The sequence below is a fragment of the Diaphorina citri genome, unplaced genomic scaffold, assembly GCF_000475195.1.
Source record: "Diaphorina citri unplaced genomic scaffold, Diaci psyllid genome assembly version 1.1 scaffold490, whole genome shotgun sequence".
Lineage (NCBI taxonomy): Eukaryota > Metazoa > Arthropoda > Insecta > Hemiptera > Psyllidae > Diaphorina > Diaphorina citri.
This window is the reverse complement of record NW_007377925.1, coordinates 158,835-179,327: the sequence shown is the minus strand read 5'-3', so window position 1 is coordinate 179,327 and position 20,493 is coordinate 158,835. Positions and strand designations below refer to the sequence as shown.

The 20,493-nt window shown below is 38.5% G+C and overlaps 1 protein-coding gene across 1 annotated transcript in view; it reads left to right on the top strand.

Moving 5' to 3' along the window:
* Positions 1-3,436: 3,436 nt before the first annotated feature.
* The window catches only part of LOC103509357 (ABC transporter G family member 23), a 58,056-nt gene continuing 40,999 nt past the window's right edge, over positions 3,437-20,493 (top strand). Inside the window, exon 1 of the mRNA XM_026823725.1 lies at positions 3,437-3,456. The gene's annotated coding sequence lies outside the window, so the exon portion shown is untranslated. The remainder of the gene's footprint in view (positions 3,457-20,493) is intronic.

Genomic DNA, 20,493 nt, shown 5'->3' with positions numbered 1-20,493 from the left:
TCTTCAGTCACAACTGAGGCCAAGGCCAGCCACTCACGCTCTGTCTGTCAGACTACGATCTGAGCGTGATTGGCAGGCATAACCTGGAGTGGGTTTGGCTACTGAAAAGACTTTGTCTACATTTTTTTTTTTTTTTTTAAGAGGTTTGACAGAGGGAATCGAACCCGCGGCATATCGCTTATTAAGGCTTCCTGATTTCAAGACACTTTCACTCGAGAACACTGAAGAGGTCTGCTTCTGGCAGTCATATCATGGTCTAGTTATTTTTAGATCAGGATCAAAACAGAGAGGAAGATTTACATTAGTCATTATTGCATTTCATAGGCATAAGATTAACTTGTGTTGTGCAACAGATGAAACGTGTGTGTACAACAGGTTTGGAACATTAGGTGGCCAGTCTCGAGGAACTGGAACGTTAATGACCTAGAACTTAAATTGAAGTTTCTAGCATTTAATTTGGGGGATTACCGTGTTCCGATGTTATGTAATAATCCGATTTTGGTACCTAGCAAAGTATTTTATGACTACTAATTCTACTACATACGTTTAGTTTTTGTACATACCAACTGTAGGTACCCACACTGAAATCTGTGCTCTATGGGTATTTTTACTAAGTTATTATTGTTACCAAATATGTTATTTGTGTATCATTTACCTACTATACTTTCAAAATTGCCAAGTACTTATACCCACATGGTGCTGTGTACGAGTATATCTTAAGCCATGTCCACGCATAGTCGACCGTGTCGATCGACCATAGATCACGTCGATCTAAAAGGTGAATATATGTATGTAGGTATGTTGTCGAGGTAGTGTGCGGTTTCAGTTGACGTCTATCGACGGGGTAGACTATGTGTGGACACAGCTTAGGGGTAGACTATATGTGGACACAGCTTAGGGGTAGACTATGTGTGGACACAGCTTAGGGGTAGACTATGTGTGGACACAGCTTAATACCCATTTCCACTCAGTACTCTTATCTGTTCGTAATGGGAACTCAATTCTGGGCTATGGAGAATCCCAAAACTTTGGGTTATTACCAAGCTCAGGGAATACAACTCAGTGTCTCACCTTGACTCTTTAGTTTTGACGGTTATGAGTTGGTAACCTTGATCTTCTCAAAAATATGGTCAAAGATGAACCGAAATATTAGACTATTTAGAGATTTAGACTCTAAATTTTAAAGTGTTACCAATTTTATTTCTTGTTGAAAACTACCAATATGTATATTTAAACCTTGTTTCGCCCAGCAACAAGGAATTTTGAGATGTAGGTAAGTAGGTACCTAACTAATATTCAGCCACAACCTAGTCCGCTTGGAACCTATCTACCTTGTAAACGCTAGATCACTGGTTCGATTCAAGCCCAGGACTTTTTTTTTTTTTTTTTTTTTTTTTTTTTTTTTTTTTTTTTTTTTTTTTTGCTATTTTTGCCTAGGTTCAAAGTGGTTATGACACTATGATGGAGTTCAATGAGTTGAACTGTGGTTACTCTATCTATAACAATTAGATATCTTGTTAGGGATTACCTAATTGTATTGAATACTTATGTACAACAATTAGGTGTCTTGAGAAATGGCATAGCACAAAACTCTTTCTCCTCTCCTATTTTGCAGAAGGAATTTCAGCAAATCAATATCATAAACTGTAGAGGGACAAGGACTCAAAGAGTGTAGAACTCATTTAGAATAAAAGCTTCTGCTCCTGAAGAACCAATGCTTCGAAGAAGAAATTTCCTCAGGCCAGCCACTCACAATCAGGTAGACCTGATACCTGATGAGCACACACACTATCAGGTAGACCTGACAAGTACAGCTAAAATGGTCCGTCTGTCAGGTCTACCTGATAGTCAGTGGCTAGCCTTTGTGTACCTACTTTCTAATTTTATTGTTTTTTGCTAAATTTCGCCAACTTTGCAGTTGTCCACGAATTTAATGAACAAAGAATAACTGTTGATTCGTTCTTTCGATAAAATTATGCTTATAGCTTTTCAAGTCAGAGATCCTAGGTTAAAAACCAGGGCGTGACTTCCAAATCTTCCTGAATCCGAGGAAGTAACTTTTCATTGAGACTATTCTGGTATATCACAAGTATTTCTCCTGATCTTTCAACTGAAACACACAAACCATTGATCCCTCAACACTTTCACTGCTAAAGAGTTTTTTTGGGAGGGAGAGAGAGAGAGAGGTTTGATAGAGGGAACTGTAACAAATTAGGTCATATCGCCCCGAAAGCAGAAAGCCAGCCTTTCCGAAAACGAACCTTACCTGTTTAGGATAAAGTTCGCCCCGGGGGGGAATCGAACCCACGACCTAGCGCTTACAAGACAGACGCGCTACCTTCCAAGCTAACTAGGCAGGCATAGGTCAGCCACTCATTATCAGGTACACCTGATCAGGTCAGGTCTGCCTGATACATGATGAGCACACTCTATATTCTATAAGGAAGACCTGACACGCGGACCTGATCAGGTGTCAGGTCTACCTGATAGAGCGTAGCTGGCCATATATTATTTATTTCTCACTGTTACCAAACAATAACACCAGCAGCGAATGTGTTGAAGGTGTCATAGGTCAAACCAATAGGTCTGCGGTCTTCGACTTGTAGGACCTCAAACTCTCTGACGTCACAATATGACGTCATTTGGAAATCCTCAGAAGCCACGAGTTAGATATTACCTAGTCGGTATCATTGTAAGTTTCCATCAGAGTAGGTTTCCTATCAGGATTGGACATAGGGGGAGCTCATTCGGTCCCGTTTGCTCCTGGCCCGGGCTCCTTAAAAGGGGCCCGGAATCGGCTAACTTTTATTACCTTTATTCATTTATTTTTATCCATTTATTTATTTTATATATTTATTTTTGTGGGGGGATGGATAGCTATGAGGTTAAGTAGGTATCTTAAGGGTACCTAATTAGATTAGAATATGGAGTGCGTAATGAGCTTAATGGTTATCTAAGCGGACTTGATGGGAATTTAAACACAGAGTTTATGGTGGATTTCAATCCAACTCTAATAATTGTTACTTTCCTAGTTTCCTAGCTAATGCGAGAAAAACAAGCCGGTAATAATGGGAGAAAATTCTTTGAAAAACACCTGCTGATTAGGAACTTAAGTTACTGGCGATAAGGACGACCTTCTTCTATAGGGTCCTAGGCCTCACTCCTCAGGTTAAGTAGCAATATAACTTTTAGGGTCATTCATACGTCAAAGTATATAAAATCTAGTATAAATATTACTCGTAGGTATTTTGTACATTTACCCTTAAAAAACGAAAGTCAAAATTATATTTCTCTTCCCCCCTAAAGTGGTTCCATTTTAGACTCCCTTAGACACAGGACAGATTGGTCTTTACTGTTTTCAGTGTCATTGTTGTCATCAATGACAATTCCCCTCAGTCTGACAATTATCGACACAACATCAATGTCGTGATGAGCACTGCAGGAGATTTACAATATGTAAGTACAATGTAAGAGGTGTTGAAATTTAAGTTATAATTGAAGATACCCGGGTATTTCTTAAAGTTCCTCTCACTTTGTGTCTACAAAACTGTTGTAAACACGCAAACCCAGAACATGGACCATGGATGTACAGTGTATTCCGTGGTCCAAATGCTAAATCGAAAAAAGGTCTAGAGCGTATTAGAGACTCCACCGAGGGAGACCTTTATCCTAACCAGATAAGGTTCATTCCCGAGCTGCCTTTCTCCCATCCTGTCCTCCTCTTTGATTTCGGGACGATAAGACCTCCGTTATTACAGTCCCCTCTTTCAAACCTCTTGATTAAACACTTTAATATGAAGAGCTACTGCAAGAATTCTGTCTTCAAGGATTCTGCCAAGTTGTCAAGTAGCGCAGAATGGACTAGATTTGACTTGACTAGAGAGATCTTGACGATTGTATTAGAGGCGGGTGTGTTAAGTACTACTTGTCTAGTGGACATTAAGTACTTTGGGTAATTCAAGTACCTCTGGCTAGTGGGACAACATAAGAGCAAGACGTCATAAAGATTTATGTACGAATGTCGTTTATGGTTATTGATAGCCCATTAGGCGTTTGTCAATTTTTGTAGAGTCCATAAAACTACGACACTTTAGCAACACGTTAAGTTAGGTCCTTTTTAAAGATATGTCTACAAGGATTGTTGCTTGTGTTAAACAAAAAACAATACACTCTAAATTTTATGACCTGCATTGGACTCGAATCAGAAACCTCCAGATTCAAAGTCCCAATAGGAAGGCCTTATTGTTAAAGCCCTCAGGCCCGATGCAGACTGAAAACGTCCCTGTTTCGCATATCACCCATTGCAGGTTTAGGTTTGTTTCTAATTCCACATAAGGGGGTTAAAGAGATAATGATGTTTGTAACATTATGTATGCGTAGGTATACCTATTACCGGTGTACAGGTAACTTATTCACCTTAATGTATACTTAGGCCACAGGTAGGTATAGGCGGACTAGATGAGTAGGTAGTAAGCAGGCACCTGTGTAGGCTATAATACCTACCTCGTAATCAGTAATCAGCATCAAGAAAATTGTGAGTAGGTATGTTACGATGTAATATTATGAGATTTATGAGGCACCTACATAATTATTATGTGGTTTGTAAAAGTGAATTCCCAAAATTCCAAGATTCGAGATAAAAGAAGAAAAATAGAATATGAATCATTGTAGGTAGGTACTAAGTAGATGCTCCCCTATGTACATATGTGGCCCGCGAAGTACCTCCCAATGTAGCATCTGGCCCGCATACACATGGAAGTTGGAAACCCCTGTCGTAGTTTATACTTGTAAATGTTTGTCGCACGTACAAGCTAATACAAGTAAAGTGGTTTTGTAAGTTACTGAGCGACCTTTTTTCAACACAGTTCAACCCTGACCAAGAAAATTGAGGCACAACTGTTGTTGTTCGAGTATTCTCAACTGACTTGATTTATCTCACAATCCCCTGTCCTGAAACATCTAGATCTATAAATCTATCTGAGTTTCAAGACTCGGCCATTTGCCAGTCTAGTTCGCTTGGAGGGTAGCGCGTCTTGTAAGCGCTAGGTCGCGGGTTTGATACCCGCCCGAGACGGTGTACTAAACAGATAACGTTGGTTCTCGGAACGGCTGGCTTTCTCCTATCGTGGCTTCTTTCTCTCTTAACTTTGATGAGGATAAGACCTTAGCAGTTACAGTTCCCTCTATCAAAGCGCTTGGAAAATAAAAATTGCTTTGGATGGGTCGCGGGTTTGATACCCGCCCGAGACGGTGTACTAAACAGATAACGTTGGTTCTCGGAACGGCTGGCTTTCTCCTATCGTGGCTTCCTTCTCTCTTAACTTTGATGAGGATAAGACCTTAGCAGTTACAGTTCCCTCTATCAAACCGCTTGGAAAATAAAAATTGCTTTGGATATCAAACTGAGGAACTGGTCAATAGTCAGATAGTCACACACACATTCCTTGAATTTATCATCAACAAAAATCAATTCGATAAACAAAATTTCAAGAATCAAGATTCCTCTTAAAATACACAATCCTGAATCAAGGTTACATTATTGATTCAGAATGATTATCCATATCCAATTACAAAATGATCTCATCGAAGTATGCTTTTTCTATCAATTTTAGTTTTAGGTCTAAAGCAATCTCTACTCTATGGTCGAACGACTTCGGTCGACTGATGTAGTGTAGATGTGGTAAGAACTACGTGTAACTGCTAAGAAAGTTTATTGATTCAGAATGATTATCCATATCCAATCACAATGATCTCACATCGAAGTATGCTTTTTCTATCAATTTTAGTTTTAGGAAAATTTCAAGAATCAAGATTCCTCTTAAAATACACAATCCTGAATCAAGGTTACATTATTGATTCAGAATGATTATCCATATCCAATCACAATGATCTCACATCGAAGTATGCTTTTTCTATCAATTTTAGTTTTAGGTCTAATCTAAAGCAATCTCTACTCTATGGTCGAATGACTTCGGTCGACTGATGTAGTGTAGATGTGGTAAGAACTACGTGTAACTGCTAAGAAAGTCTGGAAAACTAAGAGAAAGGGGACAGGAAAGCCAGCCGTTCCAAGTATCGTACCGAAATTGAAGATAGAAGGAAGACACAATAGGAGAAGGAACTTTCCGCCGTCAGCCGTTCTTGGAGCAGCCGTTCCGAGAAGGAACCTTACCTGTTTCCGCCCCGGACGGAAGTCAAACCCGAGACCTAACGCTTACAAAGCAGGCTAACTAGGCTAAATTAGCTAGGTATGTATGTGCTTACATTTTCAAATAACCAAAACTTTCACAATAGCTGACCCTTACCAGGCCCGGGGTCTGTTTCAAAAATGGGTCCCATCATAGCAATTTTTTTTTTCGAAGGGAATCGAACCCGCGACCTAATAACGGGCTGTAACAGGAGATACGAATAGTAGGCTGTTACGGAATCTGTAGATCATAAAAAATGAATGAGAAATTCTTCGCTATGGCGTGAGTTATACTAACTCAGCACCTTTAGTAGCAACTCAGCAACTTTGTGTCAAGTGGTTGCCCTCGCGAAGATCCGAGCCTAGGTCAGTGGACAAATTAACCCTTGCGCGTGTCGAGTTGGACAATTTCAGCGCCCAGATAAACATAGTGCCTAATATTAGATATTTTTCTGGAGATTCTCGCTCAGATCAGTTCCTCCTGCAAAGATTGTCCTACGGCCTACGGGGCAACAGCCTGAGCCAGGAGTCATATCATGAATTATTTGCAGTAAAGCAGAGCTTTTTCACAATATTTGTGGATATCACAGCATTACTAAATATCTTGCAATCAACCAATTTCTATGTACTTATATAATTTCAATATGTATAATCTTTTTACACTGGTAATGCTGCCACTGGTCGCTACTCAATTAAAGTAGAAATTACTCCTACTCTATTGTCCTCACGAGGCTGAGTGCACCCCGAATTCCAAACACAGGGCCGAAAAAACTTCGACCTCTCGAGGAATCAACCTACGGCCTGCAAGCCTAGTGTGATACCCATTCGGCCACGGAGGTTGCTTACGTAGGTACCTAGTTTTTTTGGGTTCCCATTGATGTCGATCGATTAAAGTGTAGACCTGTAGACGTGAGAAAAAATTGGTCAAAATATCTCGAGAACGGTAAGAGCTAGAGACTTGAAATTTGGTATGTAGATGTCAAATGTGACAAGGATGCGACACTTGAACTTCTAGACTTCTACACAAAGATAGTCATATTTGAGGCCTCTCACACACGGGTCGAAATCAAACTAATTACTAGTAGGTAATACCTAAGATTGCTGGGGGTAAAAGGTAAAGGGACCTTTCAATCTCATCTTAGCAGTATAAATGAATGGTATATTCTATTTTCTTTTCCTTCATTTGCTTCTCCTCTTCTTTCTTCTGTCTTCTCTTATTTTTACTTTCCTTATTCACTTATCCTATAGGAAGGAAAGTAATGTAATCGGGTCAAAATTTCGATGGTCAGTTTTTAGTGCCAAAACACGTTTTGACTGTTTTGAGGTCCCTAGAGCCTAAATCCAAAGTTTCAGCCATTGGTCCGTGTGTGTGTCTGTGTGTCCGTGTGTCTGTCTGTAAACAAAATATCTCGAGAACGGTAAGAGCTAAGACTTGAAATTTGGTATGTATTGACGTCAAATGTGACAAGGATGCGACACGAAACTTTTGGTTAAGACCGGTGCTCAAAGCAATCACCTTAGTTAGGACAGATTGAGAGGCTGGTCTGTACACGGGAAAAGGCGAAAAAAAGAAGAAGACCCAATCAGATGAATAAATTACAGCCCGTGTGTGAACAGCCTATTCCTCTACTTATTCATACTTGATCTTCCACTAAGTATACCTTATAGACCTCGCATATAGGCCTGGTAGTTATCCACCAGTCTGAATTTCCCTCTCTTGTAGCCACTAGGATCTTCAAGGATACCCAAAAATACACTATTCCACTAAGTTATAGTCAGTCCTCAGCATACCACTGACGGAACGTTCGAATTGTCTTCGAGTGATCTTGATTCGTACGGAGGTGATTGAAATTTTTGTTTACAAAGATCTTTTCTTTTATTTTTATTAAGATGGCCTGCAGCCAGAGACGACCACCAATGAGGGGAATAAGAATTCAGCCAATCAGAACGCAGTGTTAGACGATTCGACCAATGAGAACAAAGCTTTAGATGATTCGACCAGTGAAAACACAGTGTTAGATGATTCAACCAATGAGAACACAGTAAGGAAGAGCTTGGTGATTAATGGTTTGGTGATCAAAAATTTGTCAAATGGGGGTACTGTGTACCATGGACCAACGATGGGTAAGTGTCATCCTAACCATTATTTGATTATTTAGAGTAATATTCTACTTTTTTTTTTTTTTTTTTTTTTTTTTTTTTTTTTTATCAATAATTTCCTAACATAGTATGTAAGTTTAATATCTACACTTCTAGCTTTAACTCCATTCAAGTTTCAGGCTTCCAGGGGGTGTCTGTCTAAACCGGTCCTATGCAACGCAGACTCATTTATGTTGTTATAAATAATAACGCTTGTACAGATTAATAATTAAAAAATTGATTAACCGAGGAGAAAAAATGTATAGGATCGTTTCAGCAAAACGCAATTTCACAAGCACAAAAAAGTTTGCTGACGTCAAGGAAGAGTAAGATAATTGGTCATATCAGCAAACCAGGACAAGATACTTGTTGACGTCATTGAAGAAAGAGATGCAGAAGAAGAAGATGACGAAGAAGCAAATGAAGAATAAGTAAAAGTAGAAGGAACAGAAGAAGACGGAGAAGAAGGGGCAAAAGAGGATTAGGAGAAGGAGAAGAAGAAGGAGAAAAGAGAGATAGGTAACCAATGTAACCATGTACCTATACTTCTATGGATTGAATGATACAAATACCTGTAGGCTGTAGGTACCTATCAGTCTACAAGTAGTAGGTACCTACTTAGGTATCTCTTAGATCCAGCCATCCCTACAAGAACCATCATAGTAGGAATAAATCACATAAAAATAATTCTACAAGACAATAATAATAGTAATTCCGGTCATTGTCAACAAGCACATTAAAAGTACCTACTGGGTACTAGGCTCTATGTCACGTGTATATGTCGCTGTGAATTCTTGAAATAAGTATTGATATAGTCAACTGTGAAAGATCCAATGGCCGCCAAAGGTTCTCTGTGAATTTAATGAATTCTCCAAAAAGGAATTCATTCTACTTTGGCGGACCCGTGATATCATTGGCTTCAGCAGAATCTGGTGTCTTTCTCCATCAATGCAGGTCGAATAGTTTCCACAACTCTCTATCTTACCTTGAGAAAATATGCTGAGAGAAAATTATCTTAGCTCCTTGAACTATCAGTTTATGGACGTACCTACACCAAAAGGCCCACTCTGACGCTTAGGTGTAAGGGCAAACAGTCGTACAAAAAGTCGGGTCAAGCTTATACGAATCTACGGATTCGCCAAAGAGCTTTGGATTCACATCATTTGGAGACTGGACTCCCGTCATTTGAAGACTGGATTCACATCATTTGGAGACTGGACTCCCGTCATTTGGAGACTGACTACACATCATTTGAAGACTGGATACACATCATTTGAAGATTGGATTCACATCATTTGGAGACTGGATTCCCATCATTTGGAGACTGGACTCCCATCATTTGGAGACTGGATACACATCATTTGGAGACTGGATTCACATCATTTGGAGACTGGATACACATCATTTGGAGACTGGATTCACATCATTTGGAGACTGGATTCACATCATTTGAAGACTGGACTCCCGTCATTTGGAGACTGGATTCACATCATTTGAAGACTGGACTCCCGTCATTTGGAGACTGGATTCACATCATTTGAAGACTGGATTCACATCATTTTTGCGAGAACTGGATTCACATCATTTGGAAGACTGGATTTCAACATCATTTGCAGTGTATCACAGTAACATAAGATCGGAGCATTGGATCTATGTGACCATAATGTACCTAGATCTGAAGAACACAGTAAACGTGACTTGATGATGTATATCCTTCATATTCGTACGTATGAGCATGATTTATTATGTTTGTATTGTTTTTTTTTTTTAATTTATTTTATTTATTAATTTATTCTAGTTACATAAGAGCGGAGCATTGGGTATCCTATGTGCCATAATGTCACTATGTCAAACCATAGTACGTGACTTGATGAATTAACATTGTAACGTATGACAAGACTTTATATGTGGTTATTGTATCTTAAATCTTTTAACATATTGGTTGATAATACGTATCTTATACTGATACCGTCTTGCTTGTGATAATAATATTGTAGTATGGTAAGCTTACTAGATTTTTTTTTCTAAATTCCCTTTTAGAGAGAGAGAGAGAGAGAGAGAGAGAGAGAGAGAGAGAGAGAGAGAGAGAGAGAGAGAGAGAGAGAGGTCTAATAGAGGGAACTGTATCAACGGAGGTCTCATGGTCCCGAAAGTCGAAGAGGGAAATATGACAGGACAGAAGAAAACCAGACGTTAGACGTTCCAAGAACGATCTTTATCTGTCTGGTATAATGTTCACTCTGGGAGGAAATTGAAACTAGGACGGTTATTATGCCTAACTAACTATAAGTGAGTGGTGAACCTACTCTTACTATTTTTTTTTTTAATTATTTTTTAAAAGGAAAATCTTACACAACCACTATTAACTAATAATGTCTGCTAACATCTTTTGTCTGGCTTTTTGCCACCTGACGACTGCACTAAATGCAACAATGCAAAACCCGTCACAGTGGTGCCAAATCAAGGGGTTTCACCATGATTCATAAAGCCATTGGACCGTTTGGGAAACCTACCCCTCGCTAACCTTGAATGATACCTATCGGATTAGGGGCCTTATGTCAGCTGATAAACTTATTATGATTGGAAAAAGTGTCACTGATTTCGAAATGATGATGTTGTAAATAACTGGTAGTTATCCCAGCTGATTCTGAGTCACTAATAAATATAAATCCGCGGCCTTTATCTCAGTGGATAGTGTATTCTCTGGACACACTTCATAAACCATTAACCAGTTCCCACTAAAAAGGTAGCTAGGTATGTTAAGAAATACTTACTGCAAAACCTGTCACAAATTGACAAATCTATTCATAGTAGGTATTCATGCCTAAGTTCAGCACCGTTGAGTCTGGTGTGTGCCTGGATTGGTGACAGACTTAAAATGAATCCGATTTGCCACATTTTATCAAAATCGTAGTGGTTTTTTGGAATTTTCTCGGAAACGAAGCCAAAGTTAGGAAAATGACCCTCAGAACCTTGTTGGAAATGATGAGATCTACCTACCCTGAGTGGTTGTCAGTGTTTTTCTGGCGCGCCCTTTTTGAATATCTTGGACTCGAACGAACAACCCCCAGATTTTGTACTAAGTAGAGAGGTTGGTACTCATAAAATGAATCATTAATTCTACACTAAGGCAATCCTTTCCCTATCTTCAGGCTCTCCAGAACAACCCCCCTCTCATGTTCAGCGAGAACACTTCCCTCATTTCCTACAAGCTGGATCTGAACATGTCCACCTGGATAGCCCCTAACCGGAGTCTGATTCAGTTGGGAACCTACAACACACAGAACGGATTCAATACAAGCCGGAGTGTCAGCCATTGGTCCGTGTGTGTGTCTGTGTGTCCGTGTGTCTGTCTGTAAACAAAATATCTCGAGAACGGTAAGAGCTAAGACTTGAAATTTGGTATGTATTGACGTCAAATGTGACAAGGATGCGACACGAAACTTTTGGTTAAGACCGGTGCTCAAAGCAATCACCTTAGTTAGGACAGATTGAGAGGCTGGTCTGTACACGGGAAAAGGCGAAAAAAAGAAGAAGACCCAATCAGATGAATAAATTACAGCCCGTGTGTGAACAGCCTATTCCTCTACTTATTCATACTTGATCTTCCACTAAGTATACCTTATAGACCTCGCATATAGGCCTGGTAGTTATCCACCAGTCTGAATTTCCCTCTCTTGTAGCCACTAGGATCTTCAAGGATACCCAAAAATACACTATTCCACTAAGTTATAGTCAGTCCTCAGCATACCACTGACGGAACGTTCGAATTGTCTTCGAGTGATCTTGATTCGTACGGAGGTGATTGAAATTTTTGTTTACAAAGATCTTTTCTTTTATTTTTATTTTTTTATTCTTCTTTTTATTTTATCTCTCTATCTTACCTTGAGAAAATATGCTGAGAGAAAATTATCTTAGCTCCTTGAACTATCAGTTTATGGACGTACCTACACCAAAAGCCCACTCTGACGCTTAGGTGTAGGGGCAAACAGTCGTACAAAAAGTCGGGTCAAGCTTATACGAATCTACGAATTCCCCAAAGAGCTTTGGATTCACATCATTTGGAGACTGGACTCACATCATTTGCAGACTGGATACACATCATTTGGAGACTGGATTCACATTATTTGAAGACTGGACTCCCGTCATTTGGAGACTGGATTCACATCATTTGGAGACTGGATACACATCATTTGGAGACTGGACTCCCGTCATTTGGAGACTGGATACACATCATTTGAAGACTGGATACACATCATTTGAAGACTGGATTCACATCATTTGGAGACTGGATACACATCATTTGAAGACTGGATTCACATCATTTGAAAACTGGATTCACATCATTTTAAGACTGGACTCCCGTCATTTGGTTATTTTTATACGTAGTTATATAATATTATTAATAATATATCTAACAATTAAGAAATAGTTTGTGTTATTTTGTGCAAAGATTGTTATAAAATTGTGTAATTTTGAAATACTCGAAGTGCTGCGAAATAATAATAATAGTAGTCCTTTGACGTTTTTGCGTGATAGGTAAATAAATAGTTGAAAAATATTACCTAGGTAATTATTTGTTAGGTTTATATTAGACATCCTATGTATTAACATTATTCTTACCGTTTTTATTATTACTGGATACTAGGTATTCCTAGTATCCAGTAATAATAAAAACGGTAAGAATAATATTACCTAGGTATTATTGCCTTATTCTGTGAAGTTCAAGAAGTGTGATTACATTAGGTATTATGGAAATTCTCACTCAGTGTTTATCCAATTGAAAACCAATTTTACGCTAGTTTAAATTCAGATATAAATCTAATATTTAAATTCAACACCATTTACAATTATTTTATGATAGGTATCTACTTAATTTGCTGATGTTTATATATATTGATATGATTATGTTACACTAGGTAGAACATCTAATTATACTTGAGTGCAAAATTTTCGGGAATTAGTTATTATTTAATATCTCATTAAATAATAACAAATGATCTTTTTTTTTTTGTCATCTATTTTTGAAGGGATCTAATATAAGTACCTAGGTACTTTATTTTTGATATAGGTAAGTGAATCATTAAAAACAAAAGTGCCGTATGAGACAGTGATTAAAAACTTACGAAACCGAAGGAAACACAGTGACTCTACCTGTGTGTCTGGCAACAACCAGTTTCTGATGATGGACACCTGATAGATCGAAACGTCAGAGAACTTTCATATCCATTTCAAGGTGAGCTTTTCGTGTTTTCTAAACAAAACTATACTGAAATTTTTGTTTTATTGGAAATTGTAACTGTAGATAATAAAGGGAGCTTGAAATATCTAGTTGTAATTTTGACATCTCCACTAGGAAGTCCACTAGGTGTCTTATTCGTGGAGGTGACAGAAATATCTACATTATTAGTGGAGATGACAAAAGTACAATCCACACGTTTTCGGAATATAAGAAAGATAACTCACAATGTGTCTGTCGTATGTTGTAGGGTCCACCATTTTGTGGGCAAGAAATTAAGCAAGAATATAGTAAATTTAATTTCGAGTGTTATAGGCTCCCATGGTCACTTAGGTTAAGCTACTTCGAGCTGGACGGAAAATAAAATAGGTAGGTCCATACTTGATATTCACACCAGACTGTCTTTTTTTTCTTCTTCTTCTTCTTCTTCTTCTTCTTCTTCTTCTTCTTCTTCTTCTTCTTCTTCTTCATTGTTGTCTCATTTCTTCAAACTCAGATTTCTGAGTGAATAAATTTGTTTGTTGGTATATTTTATAAACAACTTGCTTCCGAACAAGTAATGCATCTTCGGAACCTAAACAAAAGTAACTTTAGTGTAAACAAAGTGTGAGACATTTATGTAAACAAAAAAAGTAACCAACATGGTAACCTGTGTGACATTGACTTGGGAGTGCTACATGGTGACATACTATGTTGGACATTCTATCGTGACCCATGTTGACCCCCTATTGGCGTAACTAGGGTATATTTTCCGAAAGTAGGGTAAGTTTTTCGACAGCTGGGACATAACGGGTTTTCCAATAATTTGAGTGTTTTTTAGATTTTTAGACATAGGTATTGTGGTATTGATTCTTTCCCCCCAAGTACTAGTAATCGAATTGGCCAGCCTAGTTAGCTTAGTTGGTAGTGCGTCTGCCTTGTAAGCGCTAGGCCGCGGGTTCGATTCCCGCCCGGGGCGGATTTTATCCTGATGGGATAATGTTCGTTCTAAGAACGGCTGGCTTTCTCCTATCCTGTCTTCCTTCTCTTTTCGATTTCGGGACGATAAGACCATAGCAGTTACAGTTCCCTCTCTGTCAAACCTCTTAAAAAAAAAGAAACTAGTAATCAAAAGTTTTGTCCTCCTCCTCCCTCTCCCTCTCCTCCTTCTTCTTCTTCCTCTTCTTTCTCCTCCTTCCTCCTCGTCTGTGGGGGACAACCTCGTTCTCTTTTCTTTCTTTTCATCCTTCCCCAGAATAAGAAATGTGTACCTGTATCTCAATTTCCGAACATTTCCCTTCCACTCTTCCTACCCTCCTAGAGTATATTATTGGGTACAACTTGTGAAATATCGAGTACAACATATGGAGTGCAACATGTGACTCAGATCATATTGATGTGAGGTAGTCTTAGCGACCTCGTCTAGGTAAACATGTTTCCCTTATAGGTCAAAATCAACTTTACAGGATGTCCAAGAAGTGGAAAAGCACAGGGTAGAGAGCGAACTAATGGAAACAAAAAAATTTCTCCTTCTTTTTCTTCTTCTTCTTTTGAGTACTTCTTCTTCTTCTTCTTCTTCTTCTTCTTCTTCTTCTTCTTCTTCTTCTTCTTCTTCTTCTTCTTCTTCTTCTTCTTGTACTTCTTCTTCTTCTTCTTCTTCTTCTTCTTCTTCTTCTTCTTCTTCTTCTTCTTCTTCTTCTTCTTCTTCTTCTTCTTGCTCTTCTTCTTCTTCTTGCTCTTCTTTTTCTTCTTCTTCTTCTCTCCTCCTCGCTTCTTTAAGCATTTCATTTCTTTCCCTCATCACTCTGAACTTTAATACAAAGATTTTACCAGAAAAAGACAGTTGAATTTCATTAGGTATAAGAAACAGCAAAAGTACAGCTGATCTTGTGATTAGGAAAAATACCTAAACAACAAGACAATGCTGTTCAAAAATTCTACATACTGGACTCCTCAAGTTTCTCTCCCAGGACTTTCGTGATAAAGAGGCCCCATTTTAATTTGATGGTAAGGTAATGTACCTTAGTTTCCCGGACACCCTGTATGTATACGTAACCTGGACACTTCATGTGGACCTTGCCTGACCCTTGAGGGACATCAGTTGGTATTTCACTCTTAACGTTGAATGACTTAGCTAGGCATTCGCCTGATAAGTCGTCTATAACTTGAGCAATACCAGTTTGGTGATAACTAGATAGCTAATAAATTCATGAAGATATAGGGGGGTACCTAGACGCTATACCTTATACCTAGATGCTAGATGGAGTAAGTAAGTAGTTTCTACACAGATAATGTTTTTGTTTACATATGTTTAAACTATACCTATGAAATATATAAGACCTTGTTTAGACTGCGGGAGTAAAGGGACTTTTCAGTCTCAGTCTGGCAGGATAAACAAGGTACATTCTATTCTATTCTATTCTATTCTATTCAATAATGTAGTTAGTAGTTACTAATGTTTGTCATTTTGTAAGATCCTCTAAGCGGGAACATTAAGAAATCGATGAGATTACTTGAAACTTGATTATTTATCGATTCTTTTGCTACAACTAGAAATTGACGGACTTACCAATTGGCAGAATTAACCAGAATTTTAATATTTGAAGGTACAAGTACTCTTTTAGAGGTTCAACTGTTCTACATGATTCTACATACAATATGTATAACTGCTAAGGTCTTTAGTGACGGAGATTTTGCCCTCCATCCGGCGACAATTAACTTCACCCTCCTCACATTAACTTCACTCAGCCTGAGTGGGGCTAGGGAAAATCAACAGCACACGATTGCCCAGATTGTTAACCATCCGGATATTCCGGATACTAACTAGGCGCAACGTTGCTTTTCTTCTATGGGGAGATTCATATAAGCTCAACCCATTCTCAGGGATGTTTGCCCCTGCATCACCTAACCCTTTTAAAGTCGGCTTTTTCTGTATGACTTCTGTGGGGAACTGGTGTTTTCAAAGTGCTATGTCTGCTGGCAACAACAAACTTTGTTCTGACTTACGTAACCCAGCTCTTTTGTGCCTACTTTGTACTTACCTAAATGGACGGAAAACTGGTTTTCCGTCCAAAACTGGTTTTCCGTCGGACGGAAACCACCAACTATGAAATTCTTGGACCAAACTCCCCCAGAGGGTATCGAATTATCGATTGTCCTTGACAATTTGTTTGGAAATTACCAAATATTTTTTGCATAAACTCTGTTATAACCAGAATAATTCAGATACAATGGAGTTCAAAAAAATTGGCACAGTTTGCATTTTTATCAGAACCCATTTCCCTGATCTAAACCTTTTTTTTTTATCTGCCAAAAACTCACGTTGTAGGTTTTCTAGTTGCCTCTCAGTTCCAATAGTCAGCCTAGTAAAGTTAGCATGAAGGGTAGCTCGTCTGCTTTCTACCTTGTAAGCACTAGATTTCCGCCCGGGGCGGATTTCATTTCCAAAAAAAAAAAAAAAAAAAAAAACTGTTGCCACTTACGCTCAGTCTGTCTGACAGACCAACAGTCGCAATGTGTGAAGCAGAAAAAGCTTGAGACCTAGGTCTGAGAGGCCGCGGCCAGATGCCTTTTTCCTTCACACACATTCCAACAGTCTGAGAGACGTAGGTCTGTCAGAATCACACTCAGACCATTGCCCCAACACGTAAGCCTCGAAGTCAACTTTTTGTCAGCTTCTATCGGGAACTGGTGGTGCATTCAAAACGTGCTATGTCTGCTGGCAACAACAAACTTTATTCTGACTTACGTAACCCAGCTCTTTGCCTACTTTGTACACCAAAATGGACGGAAAACTGGTTTTCCGTCCAAAACTGGTTTTCCATCGGACGGAAACAGCCCACAAAGGAGTTGACTCGGTTCCAGCTGGTTGATCATAGACAGATCCTATTAATCAGTCTGGACGAATTTATTAATAAGGAAACCGCCCACAAAGGAGTTGACTCGGTTCCAGCTGGTTGATCATAGACAGATCCTATTAATCAGTCTGGACGAATTTATTAATAACTAATTAACCGTGGAAATTGATGAAAATACCTAAATCCGCCTAGAACTAGAAGTGGTTGTTTTATTAGCATTTCCATTCAAATACATGTTGTTGTGAATTCTAAAATTTTAATTGAAATACATGTTCCTCTGAATGTTTGAAGAGGAGGGAATGTTGTTAATGTTGTTCGATTAAAAAGGGGATTACCAATAGGTAGGTAGCCAGCCTAGTTAGCCTGGAAAGTAGCACGCTTGCCTTTTAAAGGATAGGTCACGGGTTCCATTCCCGCCCAGGGCGAACTTTATCCTAAACAGATAACCTTTGTTGGCGGAACGGCTGGCTTTCTCCTATCCTGTCTTCCTTCCTTCATAGATGTCGGGAAAATAAGACCTAAATAGTTACAGTTCCTTCTACTTTTATAAAAGAAAGGGACTTTTCAGTCTCATTCTTGCAGTATAAACAGCTATTCTATTCTTTTGGCTAAAGCTCAGTTTTCGTCCTTATGCCCTCCTCATGACTTCGAGAATTAACAGCAACATAGATTTCAAGACCTATTAAAATAGGCAGACTTCGCCAGTGTGCCTATTCAATTGAAACGCAGATCCAATCAGCATGGGCTGTTCGGACTCCCTCGACCATAATATGGACTCTACCATATTATGACTAGAATATGTATGTCACCCTGCTCAAGTGCTCATGGCTGACAGCTGTAAAAACAAAGACATGGGCTCTAAGTCAATATTATCAGTACACAGGTAGTGTAGGTACACGTACCTACACTACCGTTCTCGGAACAGCTCGGAACGGATATATAATTAGGTAATAATGTATACCTGTCCAATAAGTCAATGGTGCACCTGTGTTAAGCTACATTGATAATTTAAAATTATTGGCAAATAATGATGCTTGTGCATGCGTGCATAAAAATTATCAATCTTCAGCTAGAGATGTATGCACATTTACGCTATACACATGCATTAAAATGAAATGAGCCATCCCAAAATGTGTAAATTGAAATCAACCAAAAAAAAATTACTACCTACCAATTGTTCTTGTTCACTGGTCCGTTTCTGTCCGACCACAAAATAGGTAATAAAAAGGAGGGAGGTATACCTACCTATTACCTATGTGTAATTGTCTATATATACCTCAGGAAGTTAGGACCATGTCAACTGTTAATGGACAATTAAACCGGCAAAACATACAGGATGTCTTTAATTAAACCTTAAACTCTTAAACCATATTCAGAGCACTGGGTAAGATTAGGAGACCTATAGGTTTAATTCTTAATCAGATATGGGAACTATGTAAATTGTACCTACGGACCATGTCAACTGTTAATGGACAATTAAACCGGCAAAACATACAGGATGTCTTTAATTAAACCTTAAACTCTTAAACCATATTCAGTGCACTGGGTAACATTAGGAGACCTATAGGTTTAATTCTTAATCAGGTATGGGAACTATGTAAATAGTACCTATTACACAAAGTGTTTGCTATCGGCCTTAAAAAATTGCATCCCTAATTGAACAGCAGTCCTTTTTGAACCACACTTCTTCGCCTTCGCCTTCTTCTTCTTCTCCTTCTCTCCTTCTCCTTCTTCTCTTTCTTCTTCTTTATCTTCTTTTTACCCTTTTTCTAATCTTCTCCTCTTTCTTCTAGACTTCGCCAGTGTGCCTATTCAATTGAAACGCAGATCCAATCAGCATGGGCTGTTCGGACTCCCTCGACCATAATATGGACTCTACGATTTTATGGCTAGAATATGGAATCAAGTTTGGTAGGTCAGTATTCAGTATACCTACTCGTACTTCCACTGACGTACTCACCTATCATCTACCTGCTACAAGTTTGATAAGTGCTTCCACTAAACTGTTGACCTACCAACTATGTACTTTCATTCACATTCTTTATCAAACTTTGGTACTTATCTTTAGTAAGAAAAACTGCGTTTAGATTTTTTGTGGCAATCACATCAAGTACCTACATACTTTTAAACTAAAAACATTAAAATGTTCCTCCATTGCCAATGCCCAATAAACAGATCTACAGTTCTAAATTAAGGAAAAAATTCAAGACAGTAAAATTTACTTCACTTCAGTAAAAGAAAAAAAAAAAAAAAATGAAAACATCTGTACCTAGATTGTTAAAACGAGTACCACGTGATAAACAAAGACACTGAGCACGCGTGTCAATCGTTCCTGATTGGATTTCCTACATTTACCAAGGCCCTCTGGTAATTGTGAAAAATAACCGGTAAATGTGAGAAATAATGAGTTTTATAGAATTATTTCTTACATTTACCAATGACAGTGGTAATTGTGAAAAATAACCGGTAATTTTTCACAATGACCAGATTTTCTACATTTACCGTAACATATATATTGCTTCAGTGCTAAGGGTGCAATAAGCAGATCCATCGGTTTCCCTAAGATCAAAGACCCTAACCTAAGACCAAACGTGCTTTTTTTAGTCCGTCCTTCCTTTATTATTACGACAGTAATAAAAAAAAGGTATAGTGGACGGGCTATTGTATTCGCTTCGGTGTCGTCATTCTTACATTTACCAATGACAGTGGTAATTGTTAAAAATAACCGGTAATTTTTTACAATGACCAGATTTTCTACATTTACCGTAACATCTACACCTCTAGCATTAACTCCATTAAAGTTCCAGGCTTCCAGGGAGCGTCTGTCTAAACCGGTCCTATGCAACGCAGACTCATTTATGTTATAAATAATAACGCTTATACAGATTTGTTTATGATTAAAAAAAAATGAATAACCGAGGAGAAAAAAAAATGTAGGATCGTTTCAGCGAAACGCAATTTCCAAGCACAAAAAGTTTGCTGACGTCAAGAAAGAGAAGAGAAGAAGATGAGAAAAGAAATTGATTAATTAATGAAAAAAGGTACCTACCTAATCGGTTATTTCAGCAGCGCAGTCTCAGGACAAGATCTTT